Source organism: Trichosurus vulpecula, chromosome 4 (assembly GCF_011100635.1).
Source record: "Trichosurus vulpecula isolate mTriVul1 chromosome 4, mTriVul1.pri, whole genome shotgun sequence".
NCBI lineage: Eukaryota > Metazoa > Chordata > Mammalia > Diprotodontia > Phalangeridae > Trichosurus > Trichosurus vulpecula.
In genome coordinates this window covers 133,263,728-133,282,516 of record NC_050576.1, presented here as the reverse complement: position 1 = coordinate 133,282,516, position 18,789 = coordinate 133,263,728, and the positions used below count along the sequence as shown (strand labels likewise).

At 40.1% G+C, this 18,789-nt stretch overlaps 1 protein-coding gene across 1 annotated transcript in view; it reads right to left on the bottom strand.

The window, feature by feature from the left end:
• AHCTF1 (AT-hook containing transcription factor 1) overlaps positions 1-10,630 on the bottom strand; it is a 119,228-nt gene extending 108,598 nt beyond the window's left edge. Inside the window, exon 1 of the mRNA XM_036755272.1 lies at positions 10,515-10,630. The gene's annotated coding sequence lies outside the window, so the exon portion shown is untranslated. The remainder of the gene's footprint in view (positions 1-10,514) is intronic.
• Between the last annotated feature and the right edge of the window lie 8,159 nt (positions 10,631-18,789).

Sequence of the window (18,789 nt, the reverse complement as noted above, 5' to 3'; positions counted from 1 at the left end):
GATGCCAATTAAGTCAACAAGAATATAAAGCATTAGATACCAAAATCAAAACTAAAAATAGATCAGTAAGTACTTGGATTCTTTGACCGAAAAAAAATGTGAAACACTAGATAGCTGGCAAATTATTCACCAAATCTCAAAATACTAAAAAGAATAAAAACCAAAAGAAATAAACTTAAAGAATATTGGTAGCAGAAACTGAAAATATGCCAAACCCTCTCATCTTATGGATTAGGAAGCTGAGATCCAAGTTAACTGACTTGCCCATGGTCACACAGGCATCACCTGCGCTGAAGCAAGGACTCAAATTAGGTCCTCTGACTCCAAATCCAGCACTCTTCAACACCACCATTGATGCACTGCTATACTTCCTCCAGTGAAAACCATAAGTCATCCATTCTATCTCAATCTGCACAATTCTTTTGCTCATCAAACATCCCATGGCTATTGCTCAATTTAATTACGTGACAGGCAGATCTTGCCTATCATTTTTTTCCTGATTGTACATCTCAGCATCCTTTACAATGCTTGTTCATGCCCACTACATACCCACCTCCCCACTGCCCTTTGGGTAACCCCTTAACTTCAATTCTTCAGAGATTGGGGTATTACATGACTCAAAGCAGTATGGCATTACTAGAAGAATACTGTTAAAGAAAACAAGCTTAAGGTTGGGATCATTAAAAATGCTACAATTTTCAAAAGGCTATCTTACTCACTCTACTCCTTCTGTTCAATTATGGGACAGTTTACTTTATGTTTTTTTCTATCCACACACAGAATGCCCATTGACCAGACTATTTTATATAGTTATATGACATTTTACAAGTTTGGTCAATGGACATTCTTCACCAATTGGCTGCTCCTGTGCAGATAATTAGGTCACACTATTTTGAATGACCATGTCCCAGTACTCAATGCAATCAGCACAATGTCATACACAAACAGGAAGAAGTATCTGCATAAACTTACCACCTGTAAGTAAACTCTCTTGGATGTCCTAGAACACAGTGGCAAACACCTTTTGTGAAAGCACATAGCCCATTTCATGCCTTGGTTGACTGCTAACAATCAGGAACAAAGTTATCTTTGTTGTTACATCCTTCAAATAATCTTGTACGATTGTAACACAAGCAAGGCAGACAACTTGGAAAAAAATGGTGTTACTTGGCTCTACAGAATCAAATGTAGCTCTACAATCAACAATAACGTGAGTATTGTATTGTGACCTTTTTCAGTCAATTTTATGACCAGAAAAGATGTAAGAATATAAATGGCTCCAAAAAAAGACTTAACTATATTGATGACTGATGGATTATAAAGAGCAAATCAGAATGCTTCTGGATATCCATGTAGCCTTCTAAAGTTGTCAAGGAAGGCAAACAAAATATCCCTTAGTGCCCTTAGTAAGATCAGTATCTGCTAAACAACCAAACCAAGAGTACCATTGTCAAAGGCACAACAATGGAGTAGTTGGACCACAAACCTAACTACACATGGCAACTTTTATCTCCTCAAATAATATGCAATGTGATCTAGAAACATAAAAATCCCTAAAAAGTATTGTTCCAGAATTTGATCTGGAAGCTTCCCTAAAAAGTTTCACTGCTGCAATGTTAAGAGCCATCCCCAAGAACTTTGAAGGATTATTTAAAGAAAATTTAAATAATAATAAAATTAGCTAACATTTATATATGTAATGCATCCATGGGTAGGGTGATGTCATATGAAAGTAATACATGCAATGACAATATTTAGTAATAATAACAATAATAATAATAATAATAACCACAACAATAATAGCTAGCTTTATATAACACTTTAAGGTTTGTGAAGTGCTTTATAAATTTATTCCATTTTATCTTCACAACAACCCTGGGAGATAGGTGCTGTGGTTATCCCTCATGTTACAGATGAGGAAACTGAGGCAAAAAGAGAAGTGACTTACCCGGGATCACATAACTATAAGTGTCTGAGGCTGCATTTGAACTCAGGTCTTCCTGACTCAAAATACAATGTTTTGTGCCACCTAAGCCCTACCCTCTATTCCCCTAATCTGGACACTCATCATTACCTGCCTGAACTACTACAAGAAATTAGTAACTTCTTGACTACTGTGTAAGTAAGTTCAATGTGAAGTTATATGTGGAAGATATATCTGATTCCATGCCGTCTTGGAGAGGTGGGAAAGAAAATCTGGAACTCAAAATTATGTGGAACTGAGTGTTGTAAACTAAAAATAAAAAACCTCAAAAAAAAAAAAAAAAAAAAAGAAAGAAATTAGTAGCTAGTCTTCCCACCTTCCCTTCCCATACTCTATTCTTTCTACCAATACCATAGTAGTATTCCTCGTGCACACACTGGATTACAGCACTGCCTCCACTCCAGACTATACACCCTACTGCCTATAGAGGAAAATTAAAATTCCTTAACTACCAATCAAGGCCCTCCAAAATCTGGAACTATACCTACCACCTTCCCAATCTACTCTCATTCCACTTACCCTCAGGCCAAGCTAGGCTATTTATCATTCTTGTATAGGCTTTTCAATTCAGCTCAACAATCTTTATTAAGCTGTGCTGTACAGACGCTAAGGATACAAAGACATTACATGCAAAGTCCTCAAGGTGTTCATATTCAACTGAAAGGAGTAAACAAATAAATATAATTTGAAAAGGGAAAGAGCAAACTAGAAGCAGCTGACACTTGAGCTAAGCCTCCCCAACACGCTTCCATGCCTTTGCTCACAGTATTTCCTAATGTCACTCCAACCCAAAACTTGAAACCACCCTTTAAGGCCCAGCTCAACTATCATCCCTGAATTCCTCCAAGTCCCAGTTAAAATCCCAGAAGAAACCTTTCCAAATCCTCCTCAATCTAGTGCTTTTCCTCTGTTGACTAATTCTTACTTATAGTGTACATAGTTTGTGTATAGCTGTTTGCATGCTGTCTCACCCATTACACTGGGAGCCTCCAGGTTAGGAACTGTCTTTACGTTTCTTTGTATCCCCAACTGCTCAGCACAGTGCCTGGCACATAGCAGACACTTAATAAATGCTTACTGACTCCTGAAGCCTCTCCTCTAGCTAATGATCCTTCCCTGCCCTACTTTCCAAATATCACATAGCTTTTAATTTGCATCTCTCCTGCACTTACGAAATAAACTATAATAGAAAATAATATAGTACACATTCCTATAACAGATTTTGAGTTTTACAGGAGTAATCACATATATTTTACTCATCTGTTAACATACGATATCCTCTAGTTTTTTACAAGTTTCTTGAGAGCAGGTACTATTGTGGATTTTTTTTCTGTTTTTATATTTCCAGAGCCCAGAATAGTTCTGATGACATAGCAAATGCTTAATAAACGTTTAATTGTTGGAAACATAGCTAACTGACCCATAATAATGATGGAACGAGGGATCATGCTATATAGTAATAAAGTTTATGTTGAGCACACATTTATTAATTACCTTTATTGTACACTACGCTAGCATAAGGGAATACTAACATACAGACCAAAACAAAAACACGGCCCTTGCCCTCAAGGAAGTTACATTTACCTAGAGAACACATGTTAACAGATAAGTAAAGAATCTGAGATAGGAAATCACATTAACAACCAGAGAGATCAGGAAAGGCTTCAAGGAGAAGATGGAACCAGAGCTGAACCTTGAAGGGAAGAGAAGGATTCTAAAAAGTAAGAAGGGAGCACATTCCAGGCTTTAAGGTAAAGGCACAAATTGAATGCTAAGTTTGGGAAGTAACAAACAAAGGTTCATCTGGAAAACAGAGTAATGTGAAATAAACGCAGAAAGGTAGGCAGTACCAGGCTTTAAATGCCAACACAAGGATTCTGTATTTTATGCTAGAAGCAATTAAAATCTGCTAAAGCTAATTGCTAGAAGTATCAGATTTGAGGGCAGGAGAGTAACACGGTTGTGCGCTTTAGGAATAATATTTTGGTAGCTGTATGGTAGATGAATTAGAGAGGGGAAGAAAATAGAAATAGGACAACAAGGAAGATGTTAAAATAATAAAGGTAAGAAATGATGAGACTCAACTTTGGTGGTAATCCTGTAAGTGAAGAGAAGGGATAGATAAGAGAAATGTGGAGGCAGTCTTGATAATATTTTTTGTTTACAGTACATAAAATAGATATGGGAAGAGAAGAGGGAAAAGAATGAAGGATGATACGAGTCAAATTTGAGTAACTAGGATTTCAACAGAAATAGCCAAGATTGGAAAGGGAATGGATTTAAGTATAACAGATGAGTTCTGTGCTTTGTGCTTTTATGTCCAGACTGAAATATGCTGAAATGTACAAGAATGGCTAAGTGAACTGACCAGAGAAATGCAAATTAAAACAACTCTGAGGTACCACTTCACACCTATCAGATTGGCTAATATGACAAAAAAGGAAAATAGTGGATGTTGGAGGGTGGGAAAACTGGGACACTAACTGGTGGAGTGATGAGCTGATCCAACCATTCTGGAGAACAATTTGGAACTATGCTCGAAGGGCTATAAAACTGCGTACCCTCTGACCTGACAATACCACTACAGGTCTAGATCACAAAGAGATCTGAAAAAAAGGAAAAAGGATTTATTTGTACAAAAATATTTATAGCAGTTCTTTTTGTGGTGGCTAAGAACTAGAAATCGAAGAGATGCCCGTCAATTGGAGAACAGTTAAACAAGCTGTGATACATGATTGTGACGAAATATTACTGTGCAATAAGAAATGTCAGGCAGAAAGATTTCAGAAAAGCCTGGACTTACATGAACTGATGCCAAGTGAATAAGCAGAACCAGTAGGATGTTGTACACAGTAACAGCAATACTGTATGATGATCAATTGTGAATTAGCTATTCTCAACAATACAATGATCCAAGACAATCCCAAAGGACATACTATCCACCTCCAGAGAAAGAGCTGATATGACTTGAATACAGACTGAGACATGTTATTTTTCACTTTCTTTCATTCTTTTTCTTTAGTCAAGTCTTCTTGTACAAAATGATTAATATGGAAATGTTTTACCACAACTGCACAGGTATAACCTATATCTGCTTAGCATCTCAGGGAGGGGTGGGGGGAATAGAATTTGGAACTCAAAATGTTTATTAAAAAAAGTTTAAAATCTGTTTTAAAATGTAATTAGGGAAAAAATATATTAAAAATCAATTAATTTTTTAAAAAAAGGAATGGCTAGGTGAAAACTCACCAATACCATTTAACTCATCAATAAATACCTGCTAACCATTCATTAACACACACCTGTAAGATACACCAAAAGGCTAGCAGGGTGGGAAAAAGGACTGTGTCCATTTTATCTGAATGCCAGCATTATTCAAATTTAGAAAAGAGCCTTTTAAAAAGCCTACATAACAAAAATTGGGAATTATAAAATATATATTTCAAATCAACTTTACCCTCACTAAAGCTAAGAACCAACTTAGTTCATAAAGTATCGAACTTTTTAAAAAATTCAACTTAATTAAGGGCCTACTGTACATACCTAGAGCTGGGACTCTTGACCTAGAATCGGTAAACTTATTTTTAAAAATATTTTGATAACTTTTGTAATTGGTTTCCTTTGCAAACCAATGTATTTTATTAATCTAAAAACATGACTCTGAGAAAGGGTCCATAATCTTCACCCAACTGCTACGGTGTTCCTTGCCCCCAAGTCCCAAAACAAGAACCCCTGCCCTAGTATATTATGGAAGGTAATGAAGATAGAAGGACAAGTTCTTTACTGTCATGTAATTTATAGCCTAGTATGTAAATAAAAAACACACAGATATCACTATAATACAAGTTCATTAGAGAAATGCAACAATAATAATAGGCTAAGTATGATGCTTTAGGATTTATAAGACACTTAACATACATTATTTCATATGCTTCCACAACACTGAGACTGGTACTACAGGTATTTTCTCTACTCCAATGATGAGGAAACTGAGGTTCAAAGAAATTGAGTGACTTGTCTAGGGTCATAGTTCTTAAATGCCACAAGTGGATTCAAATCAAGATTTCTCCTATCTCCAAGTTCATCTTTGTTCAAAATAAAGTGCTATGTTAAGTTCAAGAAAGAGATGGTCTTATGGAGTAAAATCAACAGCATTAGGCTTCCTCATCTATAAAATGAGGTGTTCCAACTAGGTGACTTCTAAGGGTACCCTCAAAGTCAATGCTCCTATGATCTCTAAAACCTTTAGGCTGTAACTAATAGAATCTGTTTTAAATACTATCTTAATACACTGAGTTTCTACACATCCAATATTGAGGATGTTTAATGAACAATAGTTGCCTTGTTACTCATGCTTAGCCTATGGATGTTCAGAATATTTTTTACATTGTACACTTTTCAAGCATTATTACTAATTTTTTGAATTAACACTAAAATGGTAACTACCAACAAACCTAGCGATTCCTAGCCTTTCTAGAGTTGTGACAACCCATGATTCTTTCTTTGGTTCAAGATATCCTTATGCCTCCCCTAAACATAATTACTTGTATTGATTTTTAAAGGCAAATCTTACTTTTCATTTGAGAATTTATCACATCTTGGTATGAATACAGAGGAAGAGTTGGGTTGGAATTCAATAGTCCAAAGAGGACTAAGCATATTCCATGCTTACAAAATAGTTATTTGTGCTGTGTGTCAAAAAGAATTAAGCAGACAGATTGACAATTGCAAAGGAAATTTGAAAACTAGTGCGTTAAAGTTCAAGTACTTTCCTGTACAGATCAACAGTAACTAGTCATTGCTACCTACTACTACTATCACCGGCCCAAGAGCCATAGGATTTCTTATGCTTGCTCTAGAAACTTAAAAATCTAAGATGTATAAACAAAAGGTAGACAAATTAACAAGTTCATCTTTCACCCTAAACCTTCCCACCATCCAAATTTCCCTATTACTGTTAAAAATACCACCATCTTCCCAGTCTCAAAACCTGAGTTGTCTCCCTCAACTCCCCATTATCTCTCATCCCTCATATATCAAATCTCTTGCAAAGGCCCATCAATTTTACCTTTATCCCTAGAGGTGACTCCTCCTTTCCTCTAATACTGCTATCACCCTGGTACAAGCCCTCATCATCTCACAATTAGACTACTACAATAGCCTGCTGGTGGGCATGCTTGTCTCAAGTTTCTACAATCCATCCTCAACGACAAAGCAATTTTCCTACCAAGTGAATTTCTCTAAAACACAGATTCAATCATGTCAACCCCACTGTCAACTGCAACATACTCCAGTGGTTCCCTTTATGACTAGAATCAAATACAAAATCCTGTTTGTCCTTCATTGCCCTATCCCAATCTCCCACTTTCCAATCTTCTTATAATTTGCTTCTCATCACATACACTTTGATTCAGAGATGGTGGCTGTACTGTTTTTCAAACAAAACACTCCATCTCTTGGCTCCAAGCATTTTCTTGGGCTGTATTCCATGCCTAGAATGCTCTCCCTCCTCACCTCCACCTACTGGCTACCTGACTCCCTTTAAGTCTCAACTAAAATCCCATCTTTTTTTTTCCCCTCTTTTTCTCTGGTTTTGTTTCTTCTTTCTCATGATTCATTCCATTAGTCATAATTCTTCTTTACAACTTGACTATTGTGTAAATAAGTTTAATGCAAAGTTATATGTAGAAGATATATCAGATTCCACGCTGTCTTGGGGAGGAGGGAGAGAAGAAAATCTGGAACCCAAAATCATGGGGAACTGAGTGTTGTAAATGAAAAATAAAAAATCTTCATTTAAAAAATGAATAGAAATGATATCGGTCTAAAAAAAAATCCCATCTTCTATAGGAAGCCTTTCCCAACTCCTCTTTTCTCTAGTGCTTTTCCCTCTTTAATCATCTATTTATCCAGTTTATCACTTGTTGCATATTTGTTTACTTCTTGTCTCCTCTATTCAATTGTGAGCTCCTTGAAAACAGAGACATCTTTTACCTTTCTTTGTATCTCCAGTGCTTATTAATTAGCATAGTGCCCGGCACACAGTAGGCACTTAATACATGTTTATTGATTGACTACAGGCAAAATACATTTTGAAAAATTCTCAATCCCTTCAACATTGAATATATTTTAAAATGAATCTTTTTCATAACTAAGAAGCAAGAATGAGGTAAGTATAATCACTACGTAAGAGACATTAGAATAGCTGATTGCAGTTTTTCAGTGTGCAACACTTCCAGCACAGTGAATTTGAAGTCAAGGAGACTGGACTTGAATCCTGACACGAGGCTTCAACTTCCTCATCTACAAAATGAGGTGTTCAAACCAGTTGAGGGTCCATTCATACTCCAATCTATGATCCCTAAAATCTTAAGTTACAACCATAGAGAGTTTTAAATACCATGTTAATACACTCAATTTCTACACATCCAATACTGAAGATGAATGAGTAACAGTCCTCTCTCTTAATCATGCTTACTCTAAGAATGTTCAGAATATTTCATGTTGTACAATTTTTCAATTTCTAGAGCCAGAGGGTAAAATAGAAATTGAAAGAATCCACAGATTGCCTCCTCAAAAAGATCCCAAAAAGAAAACTCCTAGGAATATTGTTGCCAAATTCCAGAGCTCCCAGATCAAGGAGAAAATACTGCAAGCAGCCAGAAAGAAACAATTTGAGTATTGTGGAAACACAATCAGAATAACACAAGATCTAGCAGTTTCTACATTAAGGGATCGAAGGGCTTGGAATATCATATTCCGGAGGTCAATGGAGCTAGGATTAAAACCAAGAATCACCTACCCAGCAAAACTGAGTATCATGCTCCAAGGCAAAATATGGATTTTCAATAAAATAGAGGACTTTCAAGCTTTCTCAATGAAAAGACCAGAGCTGAATAGAAAATTTGACTTGTCAAATACAAGAATCAAGAGAAGCATAAAAAGGTAAACAAGAAAAAGAAATCAAAGGGACTTACTAAAGTTGAACTGTTTTGTTTACATTCCTACATGGAAAGAAGATGCATATGATTCAAGAGACCTCAGTATTAGCGTAGCTGAAGGGAATATGCATATATACACACACGTATATGTATGTACATATATATGGGTGTGTGTGTATGTATGTATGTATGTATGTGTGTGTGTGTGTGTGTGTGTGTGTGTGTGTGTAGACAGAGGGCACAGGGTGAGTTGATGAAGGGATGATATCTAAAAAAATAAAATCAAATTAAGGGATGAGAGAGGAATATATTGAGAAAGGGAGAGATACAATGGGGTAAATTATCTCACATAAAAGTGGCAAGAAAAAGCAGTTCCGTAGGAAGGGAAGAGGGGGCAGGTGAAGGGGAATGAGTGAATCTTGCTCTTGTCAGATTTGACCTGAGGAGGGAATACCATACACACTCAATTGGGTATCCTATCCCCCACAGGAAAGGAGGAAGGAGATAAAAAAGGGTGGATAATAGAAGGGAGGGCAGATAGGGGGAGGAGGTAATCAAAAACAAACACTTTCAAAAAGGCACAAAGTCAAGGGATAAAATTCAATAAAGGGGGATAGGTTAGGAATGAGCAAAATACAGTTAGTCCTCCACAACATGAGTATTGTGGAAGGGTTTTACATAATGATACGCATGTGGCCTATGTTGAATTGCTTGCCTTCTTGGGGAGGGTGGGTGGGGAGGGAAGAGGGGAGAGAATTTGGAACTCAAAGTTTTAAAAACAGATGTTCAAAAACAAACAAAAAAAAGTTTTTGCATGCAACTAGGAAATAAGATACACAGGGCGTAGAAATTTATCTTGCCCTACAAGAAAGGAAGGGGAAAAGGGATGGGAGGGGAGTGGGGTGACGGAAGGGAGGTCTGACTGGGGAATGGGGCAACCAGACTATATGCCATCTTGGAGTGGGGAGGAGGGTAGAAATGGGGAGAAAATTCGTAATTCAAACTCTTATGAAAATCAATGCTGAAAACTAAATATTTTAAATAAATTAAACTAAATTATAAAAGAACCAACAATTTCTCAATTTGTTGAACATTTCTAATTTTTAGAATTAACACTAAAATGTTAACTACCAACAGCAATAGCCTTTTTAGAGTTGTGACAACCAACAATTCTTTCTTTGGTTCAAGACACACTTAATACATCCCCTAAAAATGGCTTCTTGTATTGATTTTTAAACTAAGGCAAATCCTTAATTTTCATTTAAGAACTTGTAACATCTTGGTATGAATACAGAATTGGGAATTGCTGTAGTGGAAGAAAGGGATTATACATTTTGCGTAAAGTATATAGCACACTGAAGCTAGAAGGTTGTCATCCTTTACTGGCTAAATACCCTAACAATACTTAGTTTTCTCCCTCCTCCCTGCCATCCAATACAGCCATATAGTATCCAGTATCCCAACTTTAATGCTGAAAAGAGCTACCTAATTCAACCCACTTATTTTATAGATGATGAAACTGAAGTACAGTGGAAGTTAGATGAGTTGTCAAAGGTCACAAAGTTATAACGTAACACACAGCACCATACCCAGATTTCCTTGGTCACAAAAAACTTGGTCAGAAGTTCGTCAGTCCCACAAGTTCACAAGACAATCCTACATTCTTAGAACAGCATGGAATCAGAATTGACGAAAAGTCTAGGACCTAAAACAAAAAACATACCAATCCTCAAATTGATTCTGGGTTTAAACAACCAAACCAAAAGAAAACACCTATAAAAGGTGATAAGACTAAAAAGAAGTAATATTCATTTAGTTTTATGCTATATGCAATAATTATACCCCGTTAAAATTTAAGAAATTTAAGAACTAAATTAGCTTCCCCCATCACATAAAGGCAGCTGGGCGGTGAAGCGGATAGTGCTGAACCTGGAGTCAGTAAGACCTGAGTTCAGATCCCGCTTCAGAGACGCACTAGTTGTATTAGCCTGTGCAAATCACTTAACTGTTTGCCTCAGCTTCCTTATCTGTAAAATGAGCTGGAGAAGGAAATGGCAAACCACTCCAATATCTTTCCCAAGAAAAACCCAAATAGGGCCATGAAGAGTCAAACGGACTGAATTGATTCTCCAGTTGATAGTGAAATAAACCGGCAAATGTTTCAATATCTGTTTTATAGGAGTGGGCGAAAGCTAACTGCCCCCGCTCCAGGCCACATTTTTCCTTTAACTGTGTTTCTCCAGACGTTCTGAAATTTCTCCACGACTTTCAGATCACTCGAGTCAAAGGACTATCACTTCCCCACCCTGGACCCACGCATGTGCCTGACTGTGTACCCCAAACCCAACGAGTAGGTTTCCCTGTTAGATGGGAACACGCGAGGTAAAAAGGGAGACGAGGAGAAAAGGTGGGTCCCCGAGCGGTGCCCGATCTCTCCTGGGGAGGGAGGGAAGGATGCAGGCAGCAGGCAGGCGAGGAGGGGCGGGTCTGGCTGCGCCACACCGCAGCCATGTGCCGCCGCCGTCAAGCCCCGGGGAAGGGAAGGAGGGAAGGGGTTATATAACAAGAACTCACCCTCCCGGAGAGCTCCGCGCAGGGGGGTGGGGGTGGGGGTGGGGGTGGGGGTGGGGGCGGGGGGGGCGGCCGCCGCCTCTGCCTCCCTGCCGGCCGGGCGCGGCTATGAGGCGGTGGGTCCCGTCATACTCCCCCATCCCCCGGGAGAGGCCTTCCCTACCCCAAAGGGCAGCGGCGGCGGTGCATATGGGGCGATCGGCGAGCCAGGGGGGGAGGGAGGCCCGGTGGCCGCTACCTGCCTCGGCATAAACCCGGCCTAGGGCGAGGGAGCGGGGGACGCGGTGGGCAGCGACAAGGCGGGCCCAGGCCGCGCAGATTGCGACCGGCTCCTGCCGCCCGCCTGAACCCCCTCCCCCCACCGCCTTCACCCACCCGCCCTGCCCGCCCTCCCCTTCCCCCCAGTACCTGGGAAGGGCGGGTGACCCGGCCGGTGACTGAAGAGTCCAGTGGGGCGCGAGGCTGGGGCAAAAGCTGCTCCCGCGCGACTCCGTCACGTCACAGCATCGCCCGGGAGACCCCTCCCCCCTGCGGCTCGCGACTCATAGGAGCGGCTCCCTCCCCTCCCCCCAGCCCAGACCCGCGATCCTCCCACTCCATCTCACCTCACTCGGCCCCCAACCACCAAGTCGGACAACGGCTCAGCGGTTAAAACGCAGCCGCGAACCCCGCCGCGGTTCCGGGGATCCCCCTCCCCGCCTTCTTCCCACTCTAAAGCTATGTCGACCGCGCTTCGCGTATTACCCAGAGCCGCCACAACTGCTGCCGCCGCCGCCGCCGCCGCCGGGCTAAGTCTCTCACACCGGGAAGGGGAGGGGAGGCGGCGGGGGAGGGGGGAGCGAAAAGGGAGCTGCGGAGTGGAAAGACCCGGAGATCTCGGCTGCCAAGCGCCTGGCGTCTCGCGAGAGCTCAAGACTCCCTGTCTCCTGCCGCGGGAATTTTTAAACTGTCGGGTTTAGTGAAAGCATCCCGAAAAGGGGGAGGCGGGGCAGAGTGAGACTGAAAGGAGGTGGAGGTGGGGGTGGCGGTGGAGTTGGAGTTAAGACTCCTTCATTGGAGTAAGCCGGCGTCAGCCCGTTCCGATCCCACTAGAACAGAAGACTACAATTCCCAGCATGAAGTGCGTGTATAACCACCCAGCTGCCCAACTGGCCCGCTCCCCAGCGGGGAGAAGGGTGAATCGGGAGTGGTAGTTTTTTGCTTAAATCCGTCTTCTTTTGCGGAAGTGTAAGAGTAAGCCTAGGCCCTCCTCTGGTTGCCAGGAGAAGTATCCCGACATCAGGCCTTTCCCGCAGTTGTCTCAAGTTCCTAGGACCTCTAGAACCCGATATGTCGTTGTCTTCCCTTCTAAAATCCTCGCTGACCTGAACTGTGTTTTACCGACAGTTGATTTTACCTGCTTTGTTCCCTTCCAGTTCTCTCCGACTCCTCCAATCCAGGATTCGGACCACAGCAGTTTATAAAAAATGCGTGCGCTATCCAGCCCTACTCCTTCACCCCCGCCCCACTCAGGCTAGCGGTGTTTTAAGAATACCCCAATGTCCCTTTTCCACTTCCCTTTTGCCAATTCACAATTGTTTTCTCGTGTGCTTAACTTTGCTTGATTTTTTTTTTAAGCACCCAAATTTTCACAGTTTGCAAGCCTAGAAGGGCGGCTATTCCAGGGCAAGAAGTGTTTCCTCCCCCTTTTTTTTTTGGCCTTTTTGGAGCCTCACTGCCTCAGAAGCAGCGTGGTGTAATGAGTACAATAAATAAAGGCTGGCCTTGAAGTTGGAAATCAGGGCTTCAAGCTCTGTCTCAGAGTCTAGCTGGGCAGCCATGAGCAATGCAACAAGCATTTATTAAGCTCTGACTTCCTACAGCCCAACATGCAATTAAATGAACAACCACTTAACCTCCCAGTGCCCCAAGACATCTGACCAAGACTTTCTCATTGGCTTCTAAGAAAACGGCCGTCTCACGCTGGAAGTTTCATACACCTGTGAAATGATAGGTCTGATGAAAGCACAAGTCGGGACCAAAAACGGCCAGCCTCACACAGTGCTTCTGCATGTAGGAGATGCTTAATAATTTCTTGTCTAATTGAAAAGAAACTCTTCAAGTCCTTTAGAAACAGGTTATGAACTGAGTTGGAAGTAATATTCAAATTCACTTCTGTATCAAAGGTTTTTGAGTTTCACATGGCTACCCTAAATCGTATGTATTGTTGTGCTTTTAAAACCATTGACCTTTTTAAAAATCACTTCTCCTTTTTCTAATCATTTTCTTTCTTTCTTCCTTCCTTCCTTCCTTCCTCTTTCTTTCTCTTTCATTGTTTCTTCTATTCTTCCTTTCTTTCTTTCTTCCTTTCTTTCTTTTCTTTTTTTCTCTTCATTACCGTCACTCAGAACTATTTATCCGGTAGTTGTGGCACTGAAATTTACGGAGTGCCATAGTTGAATTTCCTCCTAACATAATTCTAGACAATGCCTGGCACGCAGTAGGCCCTTAATAAATGTTTCTTGATTGATTAAATCAATCAAAGGTCACACAGCCGTCAAATGGTGGAGCCAGGACTCAAATCCAGCTATTAATCTTTATCATGGCCTCTTCTGTTATAATAACCCCCTGGAGGACAGATTCCCCTTTTAGTTAATAGTTACTATCAACATCTGGTCACGAAGATTGATATTGCCCAAACTAAGGATCAGGGCCAGGGGCTGTTCCCCTAGGAACTAGGACTTCCCTAGGACTTCTAAATTGTAGCTGAGTGAGAAAAGCAAAAGAGAAAGTCTCTTTAGAAAGCCTGATATTCCACTGAAAGTGTATTATAATTTGCCATACACACATACACATATATACACACATACACGCACACACACACACACACACACACACACACATACATATATATGTATGTATATATAAATTTACTGGATGGACTTCCAATCTTTCCTCCATCTATAATACCATTGGTTTTATATCAGTATTATATCAGTACAGATAATCATATTTATATAGCACTTTGAGTTTTCAAAATATTTTAAATGCTTAATCAATACAATATCTTATTATGATTTACGTAAGGCCATAATAAAAGCTGGTTGTTTTCTTGGAAATTATGGTATACAAGGACTTCCATTAAATTGTGAGCTCCAGGAGTCTTTTGGCTTTCTTCATTTCTCCAGTGCTTAGCAAAGTATCTGGCACATAGTAAGTACTTAATGATTTTTTATTGTGTGGTTGTGGTTGTGGTTGTGGTTTGTCTTTCTTTCCAGAAGAGTACCATGACATCAGGGATATGATGACATAGCTTGCAGTTGAATTTGTTTTGAGTGAGTGATGGCTATGCAAAATCATCAGCCTCACTTTCTTCTCCAGAGCCATCTGGGTCCATTGGCCAGATATCACTCAGGATGACTGGAGATGGCCCAGGATGCAGTGAAAGACCTGGTCTTTGAGAATGAAATCTAGCCAGTAAACCCCAAGTTAACTAGGTAGGTTTGGGCCAGCAAAATTTACATTCCTTTGGGCAGAACACCCTCAGGTCCTTACCGGGAAAGGAGGGGAGGGGAGGCTGGGTCCCCAATAGTGCATCTCAGACTACTTACAGGTTGTGGTTTATCTTTCATGACATCAGGGAGATGATGATATGACTTGCAATTGAATTTGATTTGAGGGAGGAAGGACTGTGCCAAGTAAAGAGCTGTGCAAAGTCACCAGCCTCACTTTCTCCTCCCAATTGTTTCTTGACAGACAGTGGAAAGAACACTGGCTTTTTAGTCAGAAGATGTGAGTTCAAATCCTAATATGTCAACTGGGGCAAGTCACTTTCCTGGGGTTCAGTTTCCTCATCTGTCAAATGAATGGATTGGCCTCTGAGGTTCCTTCCAGATCTAGATCTATGAATTGAAGACATTTGACTTTGGTTTGAAATGTCATAGATGACTTTTTAAAACAAATCATGTATGTGTGTTCAACTTTAAGCCATGCTATTGATTATGACAAAAAACATTAATTATCCTAATCAGCCACAAATATCAGTGCACATTCCATTTTCTGTTGCAAACTTATTAAAGCTCGTAGGATCCCAGTGTTTTGTTTATTATATACTAAGCAAAGGGATATTTTGCAGCCTTTTAAACAAAGATAGAGCAGCTAAGAGGCACAGTAGATAGAGTGCAGGCCCTGGAGTCAGGAGGCTCTGAGTTCAAATGTGTTCTCAGATACTCATTAGCTGTGTGACCCTGGGCAACTCACTTAACTTTGCCTCAGTTTCCGCATCTGTAAAATAAGCTGGAGAAGGAAATGACAAACCACTCCAGTACCTTTGCCAAGAAAACCCCAAATGGGGTCTCAAAGAGTCAGACATGACTGAACACTTTTGTCTTTGTTCTATAAGTACCTTGAAGGGCAGACAGCTCATCGGGCAGCTATCCCCCAGACTTCTTTTGTTTTGATATCTTCCAGTTTCTGTATTTCAAGCATGCCAAGGAAAAGAATGTGAGGAAAACTGCAGCAAAGTAACTATCCCTTTATGGCAGATTAGGGCATTGCAATTACAACATACTTTGTGGTGGCTTTAAATATCAAAGCACTCTCATTGAGAGGGTATTGTATCGTCTTATATATTTCCCTGGCCTTTTGGGGGGAACTTTTTTATGGCATAGGAAGGATTTTGAATGCTCTAGGTAAATGAAACAGTAAATAGGACGTCTTTTTAAAAATTATTGTAATTCCTTTTGCTTTTTCATCTCATTTGTTTCAGAATATATCCCTCCTTCCTCCAATACCTAGCAAGTTATGCCTTGGAAAAGACATTTAAAAATAAGCACTTATGCATAACCAACACATCAATAGTGTCTAATGGCATATATAGCATTTGACATCCATAATCCCTCACCTCTGCAGTAAAGAAAGAGAAGACCATTTAAAAAAAAATTCTTCTCTGGGGCCAAACTTGGGCACCATACACAGATTTCAAGGTTTTTTGTTTTGGTTTAGGGGGGGTTATTTTTTATTTATATGGGTATAGTTAGTCGTTGTATATATTGTTTTCTTGGTTCTGCTTATTCAGTTCATATGTCTCTCCCTGCTTCTCTGAATTCTCTATAGACATCTTTCCTTATGGCATGCTACTATTCAATTGCATTTATATACCACAATTTGTTCTTCAATCGATAAGCATCTACTTTGTAATTCTTTGTCAACAAGGTAACAATAAAGTAATACTAGGAATATTTTCTTTGTCTTAGACCTACCTCCTTTAGATACATGCATAAAAATGGAATCTCTGGATCAAAGGGTATATGGACGTTTTGATCACTATTTTAGCATAATTTGGGGGGTTTTGGTTTTTTTTGGGGGGGTTTTAGAGGCAGTAGGGGTTAAATGACTTGCCCAGGGTTACATAGCTAGTAAATGTGTGAATTCAGATTTCAACTCAGGTCCCTCCACTCCAGGGCCTGTGCTCTATCTGCTGTACCATATAACTGCCCCTTTAGTATAATTTTAAAAACTTATTGATATAGTTTTTATATCACCTTCAATTCCAAAAATTTCCGTCTCTCCAAGGCCAATGTGTGACCCCATGAAAATGGGCCTCAGTCCTATGCCCACCCCAGTGTTAATGTTATTTCATTTTAAGTGAAGGACGAACTCATGAGTTTGTCAGGAGAATGAGCCTCGGGACCTATCCCAGAATAGTTGATATAAATCTCAGTCCATTCTCCAGGGACCAAAATGGGACAGGGGAGAGCAGGCTCCAAGATGTTGGGGGAAAATATTTGTACCATGTCTTTATGCTGTATCTCTGAAGTAAACATACCTTTATAAAAGATAATTGATGTTATTTGTTAAAAGGAACTGGCAGCTACCAGTAAGGGGAACACAACCAGTGGAAGTACAAGCTAATAGTATTATAGAAGGGATACCCCCTTACCCCTCAGGGCACCCCTGGAACCCTGGAGGAGGAGGTGATTAGTGAGCCCAGAGTTCATTTGCTGTACAGTGTAAATGAAAGGTAATATCAGAGGAAAGGTCTTAGCAATGGAGGGCATAGGGGAAGGCCTCTAGTAGAAGGTGTACTACCTTGTAGGAAGCCAGGGAATCTAGGAGACAGAGCCAAGAAAGGACAGCATTCCAGGAATGGGAGGGAGGCTTGTATAAAGGCATAGAAGAGGAGGTTGGAGTGTCTTATAAGAAAAACAGCAGTTTCACTGGATTGCATAGTTTATACAGGGGATTAAGTTGTAAGAAGACTGGAAAGATAGAAGGGGGCCAGGTTGTGAAGAACTCTAAAAAACAAAGGATTTTATGTTTTATTCTGGAGATAATAGGGAGCCATTTCTTGATCATTGATTAGGGGTGACATGTTCAGACCTATGCTTTAGAAAGATCACTTTGACAGATAAGTAGAGAATGGATTGCAGTGGGAAGAGATTTTGAGGAGACCAATCAGAAGGCTTTTGCAAATGTCCAGCAATGCCGTGATGGGAACCAGCTCAGTTCCAGGAAGACTCATTTTCTCATTTATTCTTTGCGGCTAGACTTGGTCATTATAATTAGATGGAAATTAATGGACAGAAAGATAAACATTTATTAAGGACTCGCTATGTGCCAGAACTGTGGTAAACTCTGAGGATACAAATACAAGCAAACAACAGCGTCTCTGATGGTAAATTGGTTAAATTCTAATGGAATTAGGCAACACATAAAGAGATACTGGCAAGGGGGTGGGGTTCAGAAATGAGGTGGAATACTCTTGTATACCCCTGTATTTTATAGAGATGATAAGGGAGTAAGGTAGAGGCTTAGATCTGGGCAAGGTAATACAAAGGTCCATCTATCAGAGCCCAGAGTAGATCCAGGGATGGAATTTGCAGTTTCTTTTTCCCATTTACAATGTTATAATCACTATATTATTTTCCTGATTCTGCTTACTTTACTTTGCATTAATTCATATAAATCTTCTCATACTTCTCTCTATTCTTCATATTTATCTTTTCTACAGAAAGTACCATTATTATTATTATTTTAGGACATGTGAGTCCTTTCCATCTCTGACCTGATTGGGGTATATACCTAGAAGCAGATTTTCCAGGTCAAAGGGCATGGACATTTTAATCACACTCTTAGCATAACTACCAATTGCTTTCCAAAACAGTTGGACTAGTTCACGACTCTACCAACAATGCATTAGAGTACTTATATTTCCACAACCCCTTCAACATTGGCTATTTTCATCTTTGTCAGTTTCCTGGGTGTGAGATGTTCTTTGGATTTGTAATTCACTTATCATTAGTGATCTGAAGC